This window comes from Falco biarmicus, chromosome 8, assembly GCF_023638135.1.
Source record: "Falco biarmicus isolate bFalBia1 chromosome 8, bFalBia1.pri, whole genome shotgun sequence".
In the NCBI taxonomy this organism is placed as follows: domain Eukaryota; kingdom Metazoa; phylum Chordata; class Aves; order Falconiformes; family Falconidae; genus Falco; species Falco biarmicus.
This window is the reverse complement of record NC_079295.1, coordinates 66,230,137-66,250,455: the sequence shown is the minus strand read 5'-3', so window position 1 is coordinate 66,250,455 and position 20,319 is coordinate 66,230,137. Positions and strand designations below refer to the sequence as shown.

General features: G+C 48.7%; 1 long non-coding RNA gene across 1 annotated transcript in view; it reads left to right on the top strand.

The window, feature by feature from the left end:
- LOC130153407 (uncharacterized) overlaps positions 1 to 19,460 on the top strand; it is a 32,984-nt gene extending 13,524 nt beyond the window's left edge. Inside the window, exons 5-6 of the long non-coding RNA XR_008823364.1 lie at positions 13,096 to 13,272; positions 18,021 to 19,460. This is a non-coding gene — a long non-coding RNA (uncharacterized LOC130153407). The remainder of the gene's footprint in view (positions 1 to 13,095; positions 13,273 to 18,020) is intronic.
- The last annotated feature ends 859 nt before the right edge of the window (positions 19,461 to 20,319 follow it).

Here is a 20,319-nt window from a genome sequence, read left to right as displayed (position 1 = left end):
CAACCAGATGCCAATTAAAATGCACTTACTTTATACCAGCTAGCCAAAGCATTGCACCACAAGCTCAGCAATGCAACCTTTAAAATAGCCTTTCTAGAACAAGCTGGGAATAACACCTTTTAAAAAGCCACAATTTCAGCTACTTTTATTACTTATAATATCCTTGATGGAGAGGAACTTAAAAATAATACTTAAGGAACTTAAGCTCCAACAGCCCCCAGTAGACTTAGTTTATGTGCAGTGCAGGTTTCCTTTGTGGGATTATAGACTCAGGACTGTGATCACAGTTGATGATAATGTACACTTTCAAAATCATTACTTGTGTAAGAATAAAATAAAAGGAGTGAAGCCTTTGCTTCACTTCTGTCATGCAAATGAATGAACCGGTGATTTAGCCATTTGTTTCTAAAAGGAGATATACATTTCCATGTTTTCTCCACATATTTATTAAACTAACAAGTATTATTTACATATATATGTAAAATGCATTTGGACAATATATTTCAAATTAATAGAATACTTTGAGTCATCAGTCTAAATGGTGCTTTGTAGGTGCATAAATATGTATTACTTTCTGGGATTTTTCTATTATTCCAAGCTGTGCTGAGCTACTATTTAATTAAAACTGCCACTTGGGATCCAATTTCTTTAGGGTTTTGTGTATGGAGATCTCAACCCTAATTTATCTATTTTCATTAATATTAAGCCTGTGGCACATGCACCTGTCTTGTAGGCTTTCCCATCTTCCGCTTGTAAAGCTGGCTTGAGGATGCAGAGCAGGATCATGGCCTTGTTGAAGTTAAGAGATCAAAACAGCATTAAATCCAATGGGCTTTAGTAAAACCAGCAACGATTTTGACTAACAGTGTCAGGACACTTTAGTCTTGATTGAGTGATATTTTTTCTGTCTGTGAATTTTCTGTTGTGTTGATTCCAGTAAGTGTGTTGGGCTATGGGTAAAAATTGTCCTGCCTCTTCAACTTCTTTTGGGTGGAAACAAGATAAGTTTTCCTTAAACCCTTTTATTTTTACTCATTTTCTATTCCTCATGTTACCAGGCATGTTGGTATTCAAATTTGTCACCTTATAAAGATGTGGTTCTGCTGAGACCCTCTGGTCCTCCCTACAGCAGCAGGGTGTTGAAGGATTTGAGCTGTGATCTCCAAGCAGCCGCAAACTCCCTGCTTTAGCCTAGTTCATTTCCATGCTAGATACAGGTTGCTCAGCTCTACATTTCCTCGAGGTAATACTTGACTTCCAAAAGCTCGTGTTTCTGACTAGTCTCTTTCTTCAGTTTATTTTTCCCTCTAAGAGGGGAGCAGCAAGGGGCTGTGCCCTGGGCAAGTGGCTGTGAGGACAGCAGCATCCCTTCCCCTGGGATGTGGTGGGGATGATGGTGATGGGAGCCACCCTGCCCACTCTGCTCCTTGCTCAACCCTCAGCTCCCAAGGCCGCTGCTGGCGTGTGATGCCAGCCGTGGTGACAGGGGTGGCAATTTCAGCAGGGCCGGATGGGGACCACCAATTTCATTCTCACAGATGATGGCTGCTGGCTCCTTGAGTGCATTGTTCTGCGCTGGAAGGAACACATTAGGGCATTGTCTGTGCTCCAGAAAATTTCCCGTCTGCTCTTAATGAGGTAGCCGGGTACAGAAAGTGCCTTTCTGCTCCTGCAGCAGTGAATCTCAACACCCACATGTAGGGCCAGTGTCCTGGGATGGGGTGTGGTTTGGGTTTTTTTTTTTTTTTAGGGTTGACTTGGGAAGCTTGCCCTTACAAAATGAATGAATAAGGAAAAAAACTGCAGCTGTCTGGATAGCTAGAACACCTCCATCCTTTGGCCAGGGTTTGGAAAGTTGATGTGGAGACGAGATGTTGAGCAGTGTCTTCCTTTGTCCCTTTTAAAACTGCCTCTGAGCTTTGGGAAGCTATGGGCATTTGGGAAAAGATGCCAAAAGTGACTCCAGGATGAGCCTGTGCTAGTGCCTGGCCCCATGTCCTCCAAACACGATGTCCCTATGAGCTGGACCAGTCTCTCCTAGTAAGGGTGGGGGAATGGGAGTGCAGTGGCTGTGGGCACCAGAGCTGGAGAGGAGAGGCTTTGTTGGTTTGGTTTTTGGGGGGTTTTTTTTATTCTTTTTTTCCGAGTTTGCCAAGACAGCCTGGAGGATAAAACAGAGCAGGGAATCAAATAGAAAATCTGAATGTTTGGAGGGAAAGGTGGAGAATGGTGTGCAGGCGCCCTGGAAAATGATGGGGTGTTTTGTAGCCTGAGAGGGGGGTGACGAGGTCTGGGGCAATGCCAGGAGGATGGGAGGAGGCAGAGACTGTGGAAAGCTGGGGAAGAAGCCTTCTTTGCAGGAAGCCGAAATGTTATTACTAATGCTTGACTTCCTAGAAAAAAGATTGTCTATTTATATACTTCTGCTTCACAGAGCCGCAGTTCTCCATGCCTTTTCTCCCTGGTGTTTTCATTTTCGGTTTGCAGCAGGTGGTTAAGGCTACTGTGTGCTGTCAAGTAGGTAGTTCACAGGCTGCTGTGTGGACTTGCTTCTCTTGGGGAACAAGAAAAGGCAAGCCCTGGGCTTGAAGGGTTTGTTCCTTGTGTCCCATTGCATCTGCTGGTGGAGGTGCTGTCCTCCTCCACAGCCACAGAAATGCTGCTGGTAGAGAGATTAAGATCCAGCAGCTTTGAATAAAAAGGGCAAAAGCATAACATTTCATTAAAAAAAATAAATATCTAGATATAATCCCTTATCACCCATCTGATGAAACCTTCCTGGGCCATCCCTAGGCTTCCTTAGCTGAAGTGCTGGTGGTGACAGGTTTTATGCTCCAGCAGCAAGGTGCAGAATCTCACTATTGCCTAATAAGCTTGGCTAATGGCTGATTTGCATTATTCTCTCCCTCCAGGGATGCGCAAAGAATGCAAGGGGCTTGGAACTTGCTGTTGTATGGGCAAGAGGTCTGGTTTCTGTGGAAGGCGATGCACACACATGTGCTGGAGCCATACTTTCAGTAAGTGAAGTGCTGTCGTGGCCCTCGCATCTCTACTTGCTCTTCCCTATGTGCTTCAGCAGTTCAGGCAGATTGTTTTTCACAGAAAATCCAGGTTATTTAATGTGATAGCAGTTAGAAATGCTTTTCCGTTGAAATTCGAAAATCTCCTCTAACGTATCTGACAGCAAGAAAATGAATTTTCTTTGTAGAATACTTATGCTTTTCCTGTATTCAGGTATCTTGAATTTAATATCTGATATACCCCTATAATGATAGAAACGGGAGTTTTATTCCATGAAAAGATGGGAGATGCCTCGCTTTGCTCACTTCCTGATTGTAATTGTTGCTTGTTCCAAGCCCTGCAAGACTTTGAAAAGTCAGCTTTCTTGAATGTAATGCAAATACATAATTAAGTTACTGCAAAAGTGCAAAGGCACTTAAAGCAGTCCGGCTCTGCTGCAGTTGGACTTGTGGTTGTCACAAAGGACAGACAGGACGAACAACTGCCAAACCACTAAAAGCACGTACCGTACATCTCAGTGTAGGCGGTGGGAAGGGTTTCTGTGTTGGGATTCTGGAAGACTGAATAATTCGCTCATGGTGAATGAATAAGTACAGCCCAATTTATAATCATGCCAGTTACATATTACTTTTTTGAAAATCATACAGCACCCTGGTTTTGAATGATAACAACAGCCATTCTTGAAATGATAAATACTTGGGGATGAGCTGCAAAGGTTTTATGGATGTGAATTTGGTTTGGTAATGGTTTTCAGGGTAGGTTCAGCCATAGTGGTATATGGCTTAACATAAATGATGTGTCAGCCCCAACAGATGTAATTAATGCTTCTATTTCATAGCAGTCTGCACTGTTCTGTGCTCTGGGATGGACCTGTGTTTCTGCAGTGGACTCAATCCAGCATTCTCAGTGCTGCCCCAACCCTCCCAAAGCTCATAGCATGGTGATGCTGCTGCCCTTACCACCAGTTACCTTGTCCCAGCAAAGATCAACTTCCTGTCTCCTATGATGATGGACTAATTACTCTGCCTCTCTGTTCTAGCAGTGGTAGCAGCAGGATGCTTTGCCAGCGGGTAGAGGAGGAGTAAACTTGGGCTGTAGGAGTGTGTTGTTGAGTATGTGAGTGCTGAGTTTAACAGGGGAAGGTAGTATCTGTTACTGGACCTGATGACAGAGCTGGCGAAACAGAGTAAGTTTCAATGGCCAGGCTTTCAGCAGGTCCCTGCTTTTGGTCTGGCTGGAAGTACAGAAGCACTCAGCCTCCCAGCCAAGGAATGGCACCCCCAGGCCCTTATCTCTTTGGAAAGTGCAGTAGTTGTATGTTTTTCTACGCAGCTTTGTAATTTTTCTAACACTTGTCAGATAGGGCTTTGGCACGCTCTAGTTTTCCTCCTGCTGCGGCTGAGCTTGCATGGGGAGAGCATGTGAATGTGCAGATGCCTCAGTAAGGTGTGAGCTGTGCCTCTGTCCCCTTGCCCTTGGGAGGTGGGGCTGCCATGACCGCTTGTCTTGGGGCAAGGACAGGTAGCCAGGGACCTCAGCCAGCCTTGTTCAGCTATGGATAAAAACAAGTGGCAGGCTCAGTATAGCGGTGTCATGGTCCACTCAGTGGAATTGTGATGGTTCGTAAACTATGATCTCTAAGCGCAAAAATCAAGGCGACCACGCCAAGGGGTTATGCTTCAATTAAACAGCACAATTTTATTGTTTGCCCGTAAAGCAGCTTGCGATAGGTAGAAAGACAGAAAGTGAAGGAAAGGTAAAGTAAAAAGAAAAGGGAAGAGATTATAGCTACCACCACTGGTCCAAGGCGTCCCTATGGTCCCAGGTCCAGGCAGCATCCTGCCGGTCCTTCCGATCGTCATGATCCTTGGTGGGGAAGATCTCCAAAGTTTGGTTGCTAAGAGGGCATCTTTTATGACAAGCAGCACACCTTGCTTCTCCTCTGGTCCATGGATTGTTGCCAGTCTCCGCCTTCTCGAGCCAGGTTATCACGCATGTCCAAAGAAGAGTGCCCGAGGTGTGGTCTGCCTCAGAGGCGGGTAGCTTCAGACCAGGTAGTGTATTTTTGTATTATAATGATGATATAATGAAGAAAGTTCACCTGAAGTTTATGTTTTCTGGTTCGTTGTTATGACCACGGCTGTGATCCATCTTCTGGACAGCTATTATGTGGCCTTATTGTAGTTGTTCCTTTCAATCCCAGGTGGCCTTGTACCGTGCAGTTCTCCTTCCCAGGGTGCAGTTGTTCCTTTCAGTCCCAGGTTGCAGGGAGCGGCATAGTACTCCTTGTACTGTGCAGTTCTCTTTTCCAGGGTCTTTGTGTCTTGGTGTCCATGAGGACCACATTCCATCTCCAGGTGTCTGTTGGCAACGTTGAGACAAAATTGTTCTCTTTAGACCAACTCTTACAAGCGGAGAACATTTCCAGTAGCAGAAGTGCCCAGCTGAGTGCAAGAATGTAGTTTTGAGGAAGAACCTTTGCCCCAGTTCTAATGTCCCATCCTGTCACCTGATGGGGTGAAGGGACAGTGGTGAATTTGTGGCATGCAAATACAGCCATCCCCTGGATGTACCGCCCAGAGCATGGATGGGGAAGGGGCTTGGCAGTTTGCACTTGAACATGCGTTTCATCTGGAAGTGTGGATTTTACTAGCGTGAGATCATTTCAGGTCCCTCAGAAGTGTAATTGGCCTTGCCCATGTATTGCTAATTGTTCTTGGTGATACAAATGAGTACCAGAAGCAGTGGTGTCTGGGGGCAGGAATCTGGGGAGCTGTGTGTAAGCTGGCATAATTACATCTCTTCCTGTGTGCAAAGATAGCTGAAGTCAGCAGGTATTGAGCGTAGGTGAATGCATTTCATGAGGAAGCCCATGTGCAGATCCACAGTGTTAAACAATTGTGGCTCACTAGGTTGTCCCTGAAAGGTTTTACTGTTCAGAAATAAGAAGTCAAAGAAACAGGTATTTTCTTACTTATCCATACTGCAGGCATTAGGGATTTCAGTGGGTATTTTCTTACTTATCCGTGTTATGAGCATCATTAGGGATTTCATTTTGCTTTGCATCAGACTTTGTATAGAAGTTTCTGCAAAATGTAAAAACTTGTAATTAAAGTAGCCTTAAACGTCTGCAAAATTTGGCAACAAATGAGAACTTCACCCTCCTTGCCTTTTAGCCTCCCTGTGCAGTTCTAGACAGGAGTGTCTTAAGGGGAGGGAGTCTGTGCAGAGGTAGGGGTGTGATCTGCCCTTCCACAGCTCCAGCCTCTGTGCATCCCGCTGGGAATCACTGGGTAGCTGCTTGCCCCTGTTATGCCTGAAGCTGAGAGTGCAGCTGAAGGAGAGCATTTCATCTTGTACCCCACATTCCCAAATAAGCCTCCAGAGCACCAAATCTTAAGAAAGACCAAAATAATTTCACTCTAAACTATGCCTCAACTTCCATCTAAACAGAGGAGTAATAATAGCACCCTGCTAGCTCCTGAGATGTGCTCAGGAAAACAGGGATAAAAGCATCTGTGAGGATGAAGTATCATTACTTGGCCACTGCTGCTGTCCTCCTCCCCTGCCTGGGCTATGTCAGCTGCTCATCAGTTTAAAGGCTGCAAATAACCTCCAGAGCTTCTCCAAGCAGAAACAAGAAAATGCTTTGCTAGAAACAATAGCTCTTCATGCACTTTTTTCTGCTTTTGTGATATTCACGTGTGAGCCAAGGCCTGTGATTTGGCAGAAATTTTGCCTGGAGATCTGTGGAATTTAATGTGGAAATGCTCAGGAAGCTTTGCATAAGCCCCATTATTTTTTTTTCTGTTGTACAAACAGCCATGGAGCTGAAGCTCTCGGATTCCCGGCTGCTACCGTGCCCCAGCCTCACACAGTGTTTGCTCCAGCATCTCTTTTCCCTTCTCATTTAGCGCTGGGCCTGCTTGCTGTCCTCCTCTGCAGTTTCCTCTCCCCTCACCTTGCAAAGCAGTGGCTGGGTACCTTTGCAGGGAGAGACAGAGCTCTCCTGGGGATGGCATCAGGGAGAGACAGCATTAGCACATCAGTGGACAATTAATGGTGATAAAGGTTTTACTTGCCTTTATTCCAAGCCGTTTGTGGGGTTGTGTGGTTCACAGGCTTCCGTACACATTAGGGAGACAAACAAGACATCTTGTTTCTTCAGTTAGTTTTCTTTTCCCTTTCTTCCTATTTTTCTCTGAAATTTAGGGTAATCTGGGTGTTCTTCAAGCTGTCCAGACCTATCTCCAGACAGACACCAGAAACCCTCATCTCCCTCCCTCTACATGCTTCTACACCTGCTGAGGATGCAGATGCCTGATCTGGGGGCAATTACCCAACAAGAGAGAATGACTTGGCTTTCTTTTGTTCTGTTTTTCTTTTTTGTAATAAGTGAAGCCAAGCCAATACCCAGCTGGACAATTCTCCCCTTCCTTGAGCCTCAGAGAGGTTTGGATCCACAGATTGCTGGGTGCTGAGCCCAGTTTCAAATGTGGGGCAGGTCAAAACTGCAGCTCCCTATCTCCCCATCACAGTTTTGGCCTCTTTTCATTTTTTGCTCTGTGCGAGGGATCAAGGGTGATGGCTGCTTGGTGCAGAGACAGAAAGAATTGGACTAACACTCGTAAGCATGGTGTTTTTTCCTGGTGTGATCATAGAGTTCATCCAGTCTGCTGACTGAATAATGTACTGTTCACTGGAATAAAATGAGGGTATAGAATTACTTTTTTATCTTATTATTTTCCCTCTTTTCTTTTTTCTGCCCCCCCCCCCCCCCCCCTTTTTTTTTTTTTCCTGGAGAGGACATGCTTTTACCTCTCCCCACTTTTCATTTTCTGGCAATACTGAACTAGCTCATGCACGGGCAGGCTCATGGTAGTAGGAGCCCAAGGAATAAGGAACAGGGACTTTGTGCTTCAGGCCAGGAGCCGGTGGCCATGGGGACAGCAGTGGCTCCTAGGTGACTATGGAGTGCATGTTAGCCTTGGTGATATGCTGAACTGCTCAAGCAAATTGTCTTGAAATAGGCTTCATATGCAATGCAGAAGAACCCAAGCAAAACATAGAACCCAGCCAAACCCAAATTTATGCTTGTGATTACTGAAGCCTGTGAGATCAATTTTGTGTTTACTTAAAACTGATTTCAAAGAGGTTGGTTTTATTTTTTTCTTTTCATTCTCATTCTTGATCCTTGGGTTGGGGGCTGGTCGTGGCAGTGATGATGGCTCAGCACTGCAACAGCTGGGACTGAGAGCATCCTGCTGTCCTGCCTGAAACAGTCGATGGCCCCAGAGATGGGCAAGGCAGCAGGAGCAGGCAGAGGGGCAGGTGCTGTACTGGGCAGTGTGCCCTGACAGCCAACTACTGTGGTCGCTGCCCACTCCTGCAGCCGAGCTGGCAGCAGGCTGTGCCCCCTGGGAGATGGAATGACAGCAGGCAAAACTGCATGGTCCTTCTGGAAAAAGTAATGATGCTTTGGAATCACTGACCTTACATGAGGTCACCAGCCAAGGAGCTTCTCGTGTGAAACAACCAGTGCTTAGTTTGGACCCAGGACTAAGTTTTGGGGGAAAAACAGAGCTCACTGACCTTAAGTCAGACTGTGGGACCTCAGCACTGCGAGATTGTTTCAGTGCTTGTGTTCTGTCCTTATCCCTCCCTGTGACAGTGAGAGGAAAACATCTCTAGTTTACTACATTGAAGCATCTGTCCCGTGACCACGCTGAACCTCTGTGGTGGGTCATGGATGAACTTTTCTCCAAAGTCCTGGACTCGGATGCTAAATGCTGGCTCACGCGTGCTCTGAACTGTCCTAAAAGGCACGCAGAACAACAGTGGAGCACAGTTATACCCTGCAGAATAGGATCTGTGGTCACCGCTCTGTTGGCACATCCCAGCAATCACCCAGGGCATCCAGAGTGATTCTCTTAATTTCATGAAAATGTGGAAAAGTAGATAGGAGCAGATAAGCAGAGCTTTTTTTTTTTCCTTCATTTCTAACTTTTGAAAAGACTGAAGATAGCAAGTGTTAAAAGCACCAGTTAAGTAAAAAAAACCCCAAAAAACAGGTGGGGTGGGAGTGGGTTTGAAGCCAACAAACAAAAAACTCCAAACCCCATAAAGCCTCTGCAGAGCTGGCAGAAGCCAGAACACAATAATAGCAGCAATGGCTGATTCAATCTTCCATGTCATTCCACGTATGTTGGGTTTACCCCAGCAGGATGGGAAAGCCTAGAAAGTTGCATAGCAACATATTTCAGGACAAAACGTATAGAAAATAAACACATGGGGTAAATAAATGCCGGCAGGAAGCAATGGCTGCCCAGGACAGAAACCAGAGGTGATGCTGGTCACAGCGCCCCTGGCTCCCTACCATCAGCAGTGCTGCATGGGACCCAGCCTGACCAGGGCAGGGAAGCGTCCACCTGTTTTATTTTTTCAGGAATTCCTGGCAGCGAGCTGTGTGGCCCCCATTTCAGCAGATAATTGCCTGCAGCCTTCGGCATTTTAACTGGCCTAATCCCTGCAGGGCTGGAGCCAGCAGCTTTATTGCTGGCCAGAACCCATCATACCTTTTAGCAGCAATGTGGTGAGCATGCGCCGATACCAGGCCCAGATGGAGTTGTTCCCTATGCAGATTCCTTCCTCTGGATCCCTCCCTTTCTTCTTCCTTTTTTCTTCCTTTTGACACTTACTTATTTATAGATTTGTCAGAGGTAAAGGGTTGCATCCTGGTGGCGGTTTGTGTTGGCCCTGTAGATAAATGCAGCTTTGCCTGGGGCTGCCGGATGTGTGGAAATGGCACCAGTGAGACAGCAAGAGTTTCTAAACAAGCTTAATTAAATCTGAGCAACACTCTTCTGTGAGCTGCTGGATCCCTCCTGTCCCTGAAAAGCACTGCAAGAAAACTCCATTTCTTGTTGAGCTGGCCTCATTCAAGCAGGACTGCATTGGGTGCTTGTGCCATGGGCTGGGACAAGGATGGTGCCCAGCAATAGTACTTGTGGAGCAGCAGACCCCTGTCTGTGAGGCAGAGGGACTCTGGGCTGGGGGTTTGGCGCTGGCAGCTTGGGGAAAGAAAACTGAATTTGTGCTTGTGAATGGAAATGGCTTTGGGTGATGATCCTGGAGCGGACAAGGTGGGCAGTGCTGCTGTTGTCACATTGCTTGTCTGTGCAGAACCTCACTGCTGCTGGCAAAGTTATTGTGTGCTGCCTAGTTGCTTTTGGTTGATGTTCAGGCACTGAAGTGGGGCGGAAGCAACACTCCCAGCTAGCTTTTAACTCTTTTGCGGGGTTGTAATTTCTAGGTTGGTTGCAGAGGAAGGTGAGCTGGGCAGCAGGGCCGGAGCTGTGGGGTGTGGGAGCCTGTGGCAGGCAGCGCTGGACACCGGGGCCCTCAGGAGTGGGGAAGTGAGCCATGAGAAAAAGTATTTTACTGATTTAAAAAGAAAAAGAGAGGATTAAAACCTGTAGTTCAGTGTTGAAGGACAGGAGAAGGAGAGGAGGAGGGTTCAGAGTAGCGGGATGGAGCAGCCCCTGGCAGGGCAAGCAGGATGATCCATGAAGCTGTGGTGAGCATACAGGTATCATAGTACATGCACAAGATAAATCAACATGTGTAACAAGCATTAAGGGGGAAGAAGGTATCTTATAGAGACAGAGCCCCAGAGCCTATAGGACTAATTGCCTGGGCAGGCTGGAGGAGCAGATGGCGTTTAAGAGCCATGGGGACCTTTCTCTGCTCTTTGGTGGAGACGGTGTTAATCAGCGTGGCTTAGTGGCTTGTGGCAGATGTCAGGGAGGAACAGGAGGGCTGTTAAGCATGAGGAAATTACTTGCTGTCTAGATGGGCTTAACACAATATAAACCACACGGTATGCACAGAAAGTTAAAGCCTGAAATGGTGAATGAGCTGGAGTTACGCAGCACAGGAGTGCAGACATGAGTGGAGGGTGATGTTTTTCCTGTATGGTGTTGCTTGGAGCTAATGCTGAAGCACAGTGTCCATGCACTGGTCTTTTCCTTCAGATAGAATGACATCTGCAACGTTTCAGGGCCTGCAAGACAGCTATGTTGTTTTTCCCTTCCTGCTACTTTGTCACCATCCTTTTTTCCCCTAACAATTTCAGACTGGAAGGAAACCATCTAGAAAGGAGCCTGGGAACAGAGACAATCCAAGCCCAAGCAAGTAGCTTCCTACCAGCTTCCTTCAGGGTCTGGCTCTTCCCACCATGCCACAGAGCTGGGCGATGCGTCCCTCCCTGCCTCTTTACCTGGGCCACACTGAGCACCATTGCAGCTGACGTCTCCCCATATACAGGGAATTTTTCCCAGTTCCTGAACTGGGAAGCAGGACTGCAGCATCTTTGCTCCCCATTTGGCAGCCCCTCGCCTTGCTCAGCTGGGATTTGTGAACTGTCCCTATAAATACATTTCTAGCTGAGCCTTTTGTTCATTCGTTTTCTGCAAAAACCACGCTGCAAAACCTCCCATTCCTAACTTCCTCTTCTTGCTCCTGCTGGATTATACGTGGTGTATGGGGAAACCAGAGTTACCTGTGCATTCAGAGTATTGATATGGGCAGACATGGTAAGGGTACAGTCTGCCTTCCTTATGGATGCCCTTCTCAAACTCTTGCTTAGGAAGGTTTTTTGGCTAGAAAAAAATAGGATGTTTTTTGCATTTGGCAAGTTGGGGAAAATGTGTCTAGACTTAAGGAAAACTGGTAAAATGGTATTTTAATTATGATTCATTACTGCAGTGTCTTGTTTTGGAATTGCACCTTTGGCCAGCATGCATCTCACCAAAGATGCTGTGATAGTGCCCCGCAATTTTCCTGTTGGTTTTAAATTTCATTTAGAAAAACAATTAAAAAAGGGTAAAAAAAAAAAGCAGCAGAGTTACTCTCTTCACAAAAGTAAAGGCTTTAGGCCAAACCTACTGCTATGAAAATAAACAGAATTTCATTTTTTTGTTGCACGTTCTTCCCATATATTGGATTTCCATGCACGGTGACAAGGATGGATCTGCCAGACTAAGCAGCGATTGGATTCAGATGGCTTTGAGCTGCGATTGGTTTGGCTTTGGAGAGCTGGAACTGTCCTTGGAGAGGGGGGTTTGGACCTGAGCTTGAGGCCTTACTCTCTAAAGAGCAAACCCCTTGCAGCCTGATTTATCTAAGCTGTTTGCTTTTCATGGCTCTGACTGGAAATTATTTTCCTCCTTTATTTGTCCTGTACTTAAGGTGTGTTTTTAATACATGCAACAAGCTGGCAACTGCAGTTGTCATTCGACAGGCTGGACTTGTGTTCACCAGCGTTTGCATGTAGATCTGCATGCAGGCTCTTGTCCAACAGTTGCATTTGTCTTCAGATTATCTTCCCTGATCTCTCTAGAGAAATGTTTCCTGGGGCTGCTGACAGGGTGCTGGCCAGGGAAGCCAAGCTGCCCACGAGTAACCCCTTGAGCTTTGTGCGCGCGCCCTCCTGATTGTGGCACTGTGGGGATGCTGCTGCTCCTGGGCAGCATGGTCCCCTTCGCTGGGGCATCAGTGGTGCCTCACCATGGAGGGGGCACAGGCAGTGCAGGAGCAGAATGGAGAATGTGGCATGGCTGCGACGCTCAGAGGGGAGCTGGTCCCTGCATTTATGCTGGTCCCCCAGGTTGTTCTCTTGCTCTCACTCACCTGTGTTTCGCAGTTGCAGTTGGTGTAGGCACAGGCATGGCAAAACCCGTGGTGAACACCACATACAAAGCATGAGCCGTAAACTGAGACTAATTTGGCACAGAGTTCAGTCATAAAGGATAAATGTGCTTTATGGCCACATTCAGGCTGTAGCTGTAATGGCCAAATAAAACCATACCCAAAGTGATGGAAGCTGTCAGCTCTGCCCCAGGGAATCGGGTTTTCATGCAAGCAAAGGGTGACTATTGCAAATCAGAAAAAGGGCAAAGGACTGAATGACCAGAGTGCGGAGAGAAGCGGGGGGGAAACATTCATGGTGAGCTGAAACTAGCAGTGGGAGCCCCTGTGTTTATCAGTAATTGTGTCATTTCCTCTGTGCTGCAGGTGACTGCTCAGGTGCCTGGCAGAAGAGAGGAAGACATGAGTGCTGCGGTTGCTCTGGGTACAGCAGAGCTGGCTATGCTGGGCCAGGATGCAGGATCAGGCCACACTGGCTCCTTGACGCTGTAGCTCGAGCACTGTGAAACTGCCAAAACCATGAGCAGTGAGCATCTGCGGCAGGTAGGACACCGGGGCTCATCCCTTCTGCCAGGACACTGATTTCCCACTGGTGTTGCCTGAAGAGGTATTTAGCTCCTTTATGCAGTGGGGAAACGGAGGCACGGGATGGTTTCTGAGACTGGGTGCATTTTGGGAATGGCAGCAGATGTGGACCTGAGCCAGGCTGTCTGCTGCTTTCTGTACACTAGCATTGCAGCTTCTGTGAGTCTGCTCCTTGGCCTCAGGGGTCCGGGGCAGGGGAAGTGAGGAAGGAGCTTGCTGCCAGCAGCCTGGTGGACCCAAGACGTTTTTCTAATAACATCCAGAAAGAATCCACAGAAATTGTTAGCATCTCAGAAGCAAAAAGAACATCAGCTTCAGGACAAATGTGATTTGAATGGCTTACGAAGGGCAGCCTAGGGGAGAAGCCCACTGCTGGGGCTCCCCAGATGCCATGGGCACATCTGAAATAGCAAATTCAGTGGTGTGAGCTCTGCTCCCCCAGCAGCCCTGCGCAGGCATGGCCAGGAGCAGCATCCTGCCCAGCAGCGCTGTAACGGAGCCTTTCCTTCTAGGATTAGGCCAACGTTTGCTAATTTGAGTCTAGACACCCCTTTTAATTGAGGCATGTTGCAGCATTTGGCTCTTTTGGTACATGTGGGTACAGGTGCCCACCCACCCTCCTTCCCAGCTCCTGACCTGCAAAAGGAGGAAATACATGTTGGGATAACTTCTGCAGAGAAACAGTAGATTTGGGGTGGCAGGGAGTGGTCTGAGCTTGTCCCAAGCGTACCTGCCACCCAGGACCCCCTGCTGTGGAGCTGTGCAGGGCAGAGGTGAGCCCTGGCAGTGGGGCTGGGAGGTGGTTTTGTGGTCACTGTGTGTACCAGGGTTTCTCTGTGCCTTTGGTGGTGACAGCAGGTGGTCCCAGGGGAAGGGCCTTGGCCAGGGGGGAGTGAAGATGCTCTGTGCCTTGGGTGATAAATGTGTCTGCAGTCCAGCTCCGGAAACAGCGTAGGGGAGGATATGAGCAGCAGAGGATGCATATCCCAGAAACACTGCGGTGCAATGGCTCCAGAATTCAGTGTGATAAATGTATTTGCCTGTACTGTTGCAGACAATCTGCTTAATGTGGGAAGCAGGGTTTCCTGCAGCACCATATTAGTAGGGAGGGGAAAACCCTGAAAGACAGGAACGGCTGGAGAGAATTAAGCAGGTAAACCCATTACCAGTGACCACTCTTTCTGTGGGGGTTACACTGATGTTTAAGCTGCAGCTTCCTGATGCTCAGTGTCTTGGGAGAAGTAAGAGCTGTGAGTGGGAGCCTCTCCCCGCTCTTGAGGGTCTCGACCAAAAGCTGGGATTAGCAGTTGCCACGAGCTATCCTCGCTCGCCAGAACAAATTGCTGCATGTGCTTAGAAAAAGCCCAACTTGTGCAAACAACTGGCGATGCTTCGAGGGGGAGGTTTGGCAGACCTTTCTCTGGCACATTCCCCTGTTCTCCCCAGCTGGACCTGCACCCTTAAAGTCACAGCTCTTTAATGAACTGATTTACACTGACCAGAAGTTTACCCCAACTCCCTCCATAGCTCAGGAGTGCTGCAGATATGGGCTCTAAAAATGGAGTCACAGCACATGTGGGAATAGATGTGCTGTCCCAAGAGCTTATTTCGGTTAGTGCATCATGATATGGTTTGGCACAACCCATGGCACCTGTGCTTGAGGAAGGCTGAGGAAGGTCTGGGGTGCAGCTGTGGGTGCTGGGGATGGGGTGTGCAGATGGTGGGGGCATGGGCAGTGCTGCTGCATCCCAGAGCCACAGAGAGCTGCAGGGATGAGCATCACCAAGAGCCAGGCTCAGGTTGTGGTGGCCATGGGGGCTCCCTCGGCCCTTGCCAGAGCCTCCGAGGGGACAGTGCTCCATGGCATTGTGGTGCCCTGCGGCCCTGGCCCTGGCCACCCACCACTGCGCTATCCCATGGCTCCCACAGCCTCGAGTGCCCCAAGACGTGTGTGTCCTCCGGCAGCCTTTCTAAAATGCCGACCACAGGAAAAGCAGCAGAAACCCCAGCTTTCCTTTTGCTTAGATTCCCATCAGTTCCCAGAGCTTAATAATAGATTATTTCATACTTCGTTGCTTTGGCTGGGGCTGAGCAGTGTCTTGCGGACGAAGCAGCCCTCTGGGTTAGAGGAAGAGGAAGGAGAAGCCACTTGTGGGATGAGTGTTCTCCCTGTGACCAAACCCTCCCTCGAGGCTTGTCAGGAGCGTAACCCCTTTCTACCCTTCCTGCTTCCCACGGGGGTCCCTTGCCAGCCACGACCCATGTGGGCTGCAGCAGGGGCTCCGTGGGCTGGGAGCAGCACCCGGCACCCCGAGACGGGAGGAGGGGAGAGGGGGACCCGCGGCTTCCAGGGCCCCTTTAAACTCCCTCCCGCTCCATTTATCAGCCAGATGCAGAGCCAGATGTTGGCCTCTCGGTGTCCACCCGCGGGCAGCAGCAGTGTGGGATGGGCTGAGTGCTCCGACCTGCCCCCCGTCCCCGCCGCTACCGCGCCTCCGCATCGCCACCTCCTGGGCACCCGCAGCACGGGGACATCATCGCCAGGTTCTTGTGCTGCGGGAGAGCCCAGTTCCTGTGTGCCTGGCACCGGGCAATCTGGGGTTCAGTGCTTTTTAAATTTTCTTTATTTTTTGGTGCGTCCACTGCTCCAGGAGCTCTTCCCTGCCCATTCCTGCCAGATCCCACTCGAAAACTGGTGGCAAAACAGAAGCAGCCCAGCCACTTGCCTTTGTGATGCTTCCTGGGTTGAAGACATGGAAATGTCCAGGACAATGGATGCGTTGGGCTGGTTCTGTCGGGTGCTCCCCACTGTTCAGGGGCTGTGCTGGGCTGGTAGCTCCTGCAGCCCACCGGCTGACCCTTGCTGCTAGGGCTCCTGCAGCCCTGTGCTGTGCTGAACACTGCAAAGTCAGAGGTCTGGCACCTATGGGAGTAATCTCCCCAGAGACACAGGGAGTGGTGGGCAGGACATCTACTTGCATTTAAAGGGAGCTGGTGATTGACTGCACGGCCGCTGGGCCATCTGTCCCATGGAGCGGAGGTGTTGCCCCCCTTTAGCAAACCTGTCAAGCACCTGCAGCCAGACACAGCTGGACAGCCCTGCCCTACCCAGCTTTTACCTTTCCTGGGCATTTTCATGTCATATGTGGAAAACACGTGGGAGCCATTAGACCCAGATTTACATTCTTCCCTAATGATGCAGGATAAACAGTTTACAGGAACTAGCAGTTGGGTTTTAAATCCTGCAGTGGACTCATGAGCCAAACAGGTGGAGAGAGTAGACGAGATTCAGAGTCCTCTGCAGCTTGGGGCTCTGCCTGGCTGATGGCATGTTCTCGAGGCTGCAGTCTGTTAAGATGTCTGTGGAGTTTTAGATCGAGCTAACAAGCTCCTGCACCACACAGCTCTGCTGAGATCCGTGGCCTCTTATTGCCCTTCCTGTGTCCTGACCCTTCTGGACTGGGCTGTTGTGGAAACAAAAAGAGCTGAACAGGGATGCCCTCAACCTGAGAGGTTTGATATGGAGGCAAACATATGGCTTTGGAGAGCCCTGGTGAAGTTGTGTGTGCAGATGCCACAGACCTCAGCACTGGGAGAGGGGTTGTCAGATCACATAAGACCCTGCCTTCCCTGCACCACGTCCTCCTTCCGCCTCTTTAGGATGTGGAATTGCAAGATCCTGGCAAGATCTGCTGGAAGACAGTGCCAGATTGTAGCTGAAAAAGGCAGAAATCTAGCCCATCGGATGCCCCTTGGCTGCTGCTAGGTTTGAATACTGTAAATTTTACTGAGCATCTGAATGCCACTGTCCTTTCCCGCCTAGCCATGCCTCCCTAGCTCACCCTGTCATGTCATGCTGCAGCACTTGCTTTTCCATCCTTCCAACACACTCCAGAAACATTGTGCAGCACGCTTGCGCTCACTACACATATTGGGAAAGATCTTCAGGAGTAATGATTTTATTAAATCTTTTAAGTCTTCTCTTCTCCCCCCCCCCCTCACCCTAAGGACAGAACTCTCCAAAGCAAGCATGGTTTCTCTGGGTAATGTCATCCTTGCACATTCATCTGTCTGAAGCAATTAGTGTGGCTTCCTTAGGGATTATTTTTCAAAGTGTTGACGTTTTTCCCCAGTTGGGTGTCAGGTGTGTACCTGTGGTGGTCATTTCTGACCAGCAGAAGTCTAACGAGAGGAGTGCCCTGCAGTTAATGAGGTGTTGGAAGACAGCACGACTATATTGGGCATTATGCTTTCCAGCTTTCCAGTTTAATTAGAAACCTGGATCTCCTGGTCATGCATTCATTCATTTTTTGACTTGAGTGACAACCCAGACTTTCACAAGGAATGTGACCACAATGTTTAAGTAAGGGGTTGATGGCACAGCTATCGCTCTGTCTTGCCCAGCTTTGTGTTTGTCATTGGAACATCGTCTGTAGCCTTCCCCAGGTGCTGGACCCGCCAGAGCAGCAGTGCCAGGAGCATTGGCGGTGGATGAGTCCTTCTCTCCTCCTTTCTTCTCCTGCAACTCGTTGGCTAAATCCAGGGTTTTGGCAGATATTCAGTCCTTACTGGACACTGCCAGATACTGGTTTAAATGTCAAACTTCTCAACTCTCATCCGCTGTGATTAAGCAATTACAAGTTCATAGCAGCACAGAAGGTAGAGATGGAGGCGCTCAACCTGCTGAGGGAACCATGTCCCTGCAGGTGTCGGATGCGGGCACACATGACGATGATGATACCCTTATCAGCTGAAGGGTTGCAGGGAGCCATGCATCCACTCCTCGCCCACCATTGGCCTGAACCACCTTTGCTTTACCTCACCATTCAGGTAACTAAAAGCTTGTGTGTGTTTTGTGGTGGCAGCAGAGCTGATGAATTATTGCTTGTTCACCTTTTATAGTGTGATTGTGTAAGCTTGGTATGAATTACATTACATGTGCTTGAATGTGTGAAATAAGGCAACAGTGCAAAACAATGACAGGTGTTTGCCAGTTTAGGGATAACCAGCTAGCTTACCTGTGATATGGTGATATTGAAAAAAAACCCCAAAGTTATCCTACTGCTGTGCTTAATTTTATTTTTTTTGGGGGGGTGGAAGGGTGGGCAGGCGGGAAGGCACCTGTGCAGAGTAGATTTTTTGCAGGCATTGTGTACTTTTAATGAAAATGTTTTAGTTGTTATATACAGTAAAAAACGTGCCTTTTTGGTTGTTGGGAATTATAAGTGAAAACTAGAAGCTGATATTCATAGACCTTCAAGCATTCAGTGTGCACATAGTAAATACCTGCAAGATCATACATCTGATGACCCCATGGGCAGCTGTATGGAAATTTGGCTATGTAAAGGACAAGAAAAGTAGCTGGTATCCTGCAGCCCTCCAGGAGGAGCAGAAATCACCTTTTGACTTGATTTCCATGCTGTTCCCCGAGGTGAGTAACAGCACCAAAGGGCTGTGGCAATGGGTAGGTGCAAGGAAGCTGCCAGGCACTGGCAGGGCTGGTGCCCGCAGGTCCCTGCACTGCTGGGTTCTGCAGCCACAGTGCTGCTGAAGCTGCTGCGTGCTCCTTCCCCACCATGGCTCTGCCATTCTCATACCAGCTCCCTCTTTGCCTGGGAGGACGATTCACCGGGACGATATCAGTGGTAGAGAAAAGATTTCAGAGCCAGAAAGTGCAAAAATTAGCAGAGCAATTCTAGAGTGTGGCTCGTTGCTGCTGCAGTAATATACAAGGCATAGTGCCTTTTATTCCTCCTTCCAAGTAGAGATGGTTTCATCTGAGGCTTGCCAGGAACAGGGAGTGCTTGTTGCCATGTCCCTGTCCTGGATGGCAGGAATGGAAAAAGTGAGCCGGGGAGCCCAGGTGGATGGAAGCCTGAGGCCATGGGAGCTGTGAAGGTGAACTCCAGAGCAAAGCCTGGGGGCTGTGCAAGAAACGTGGACTTTGGGCTCACACCAGTGGGCAAGAGGCTGGGCTGTGGCTCCCCCTCTGTGATGCAGGGCTGATGCCCCAGCTCACCAGCCTAAAGCAGGTTCCCTCCCCAAGAGCTCAGTGCATCAGCTGGTGGGGGCTGTCAGGTCATTTATCATTTATCATTTTTAAGTCAGGATGAGAGAACCGATAAACCTGCGGTGCTGGTTGTGGGGCAGATGACCATCCCTGGTTGTGTTTGCTCAGCACAAAGTGTGTCTCTGCAAACCCTCCCACAGGCACAGCAGTGAGGTGACACACACAGGGGAACGGATCCCAGCAGTACCCCAAGGGACAAGAAAAAATAGATTGCAGTATCTAATTGGCGGATGCTGCCGGCCTTGTCTCGGTCCCCAGAAGGTGCTGTGTGCATGCACACAAGGAGGCTGTGCATAGCCGTCAGAGCCCCAGCTTGGCCCCAGGTTGTGTAAACAGGAAAGTTGTTTGTGTTCTCTCTGCAGAAAGTTTGGTACGGAAACGTGAGCTCTGTTGTTCAGCTCTGAAGTACTCTGTGTAGCTCACCTCTGAGAGAAAAATTTCACTTTGCAAAGCTGGGGAGAGCAGCTGCTCTGATGCTCCTGCCAAATATATACTTCTGCAGTTTCCAAGGGTCTATTATACAAAAATGAAGGTAAAGGAAATTAGATTATCCATCTTTTCCAAACAGGAGTGCTTTTTACCACAGCCACCACTAGTTCAGCAACGTAATGTTTAACTACCTTGTTACACAGTGTACCTAAATGTCTTTTCCGCTCCCCGCCCCCCCCCCCCCCCCCCCCCCCCCCCCCCCCCCCCCCCCCCGCGCTGAACAAGGAAAGTCAGGCCGGACAGGCGGGACTGTAGGAAGGGAAGCATTAGGAAGAGCATTTAGGAATCATTAGGTACAATGGCTCTGTGCCTGCCCCAGCCCAGCTTGTGGTCCAGGCTAAAGGAGAAGATAGTTCTCATTCCTCAGCCATGTGAACTGCAGCAAGTCCTGTTTTCCCTGGATTTCTGCTCTCCCCTGCCCTGAATTGCCAAATTGAGATTATTAT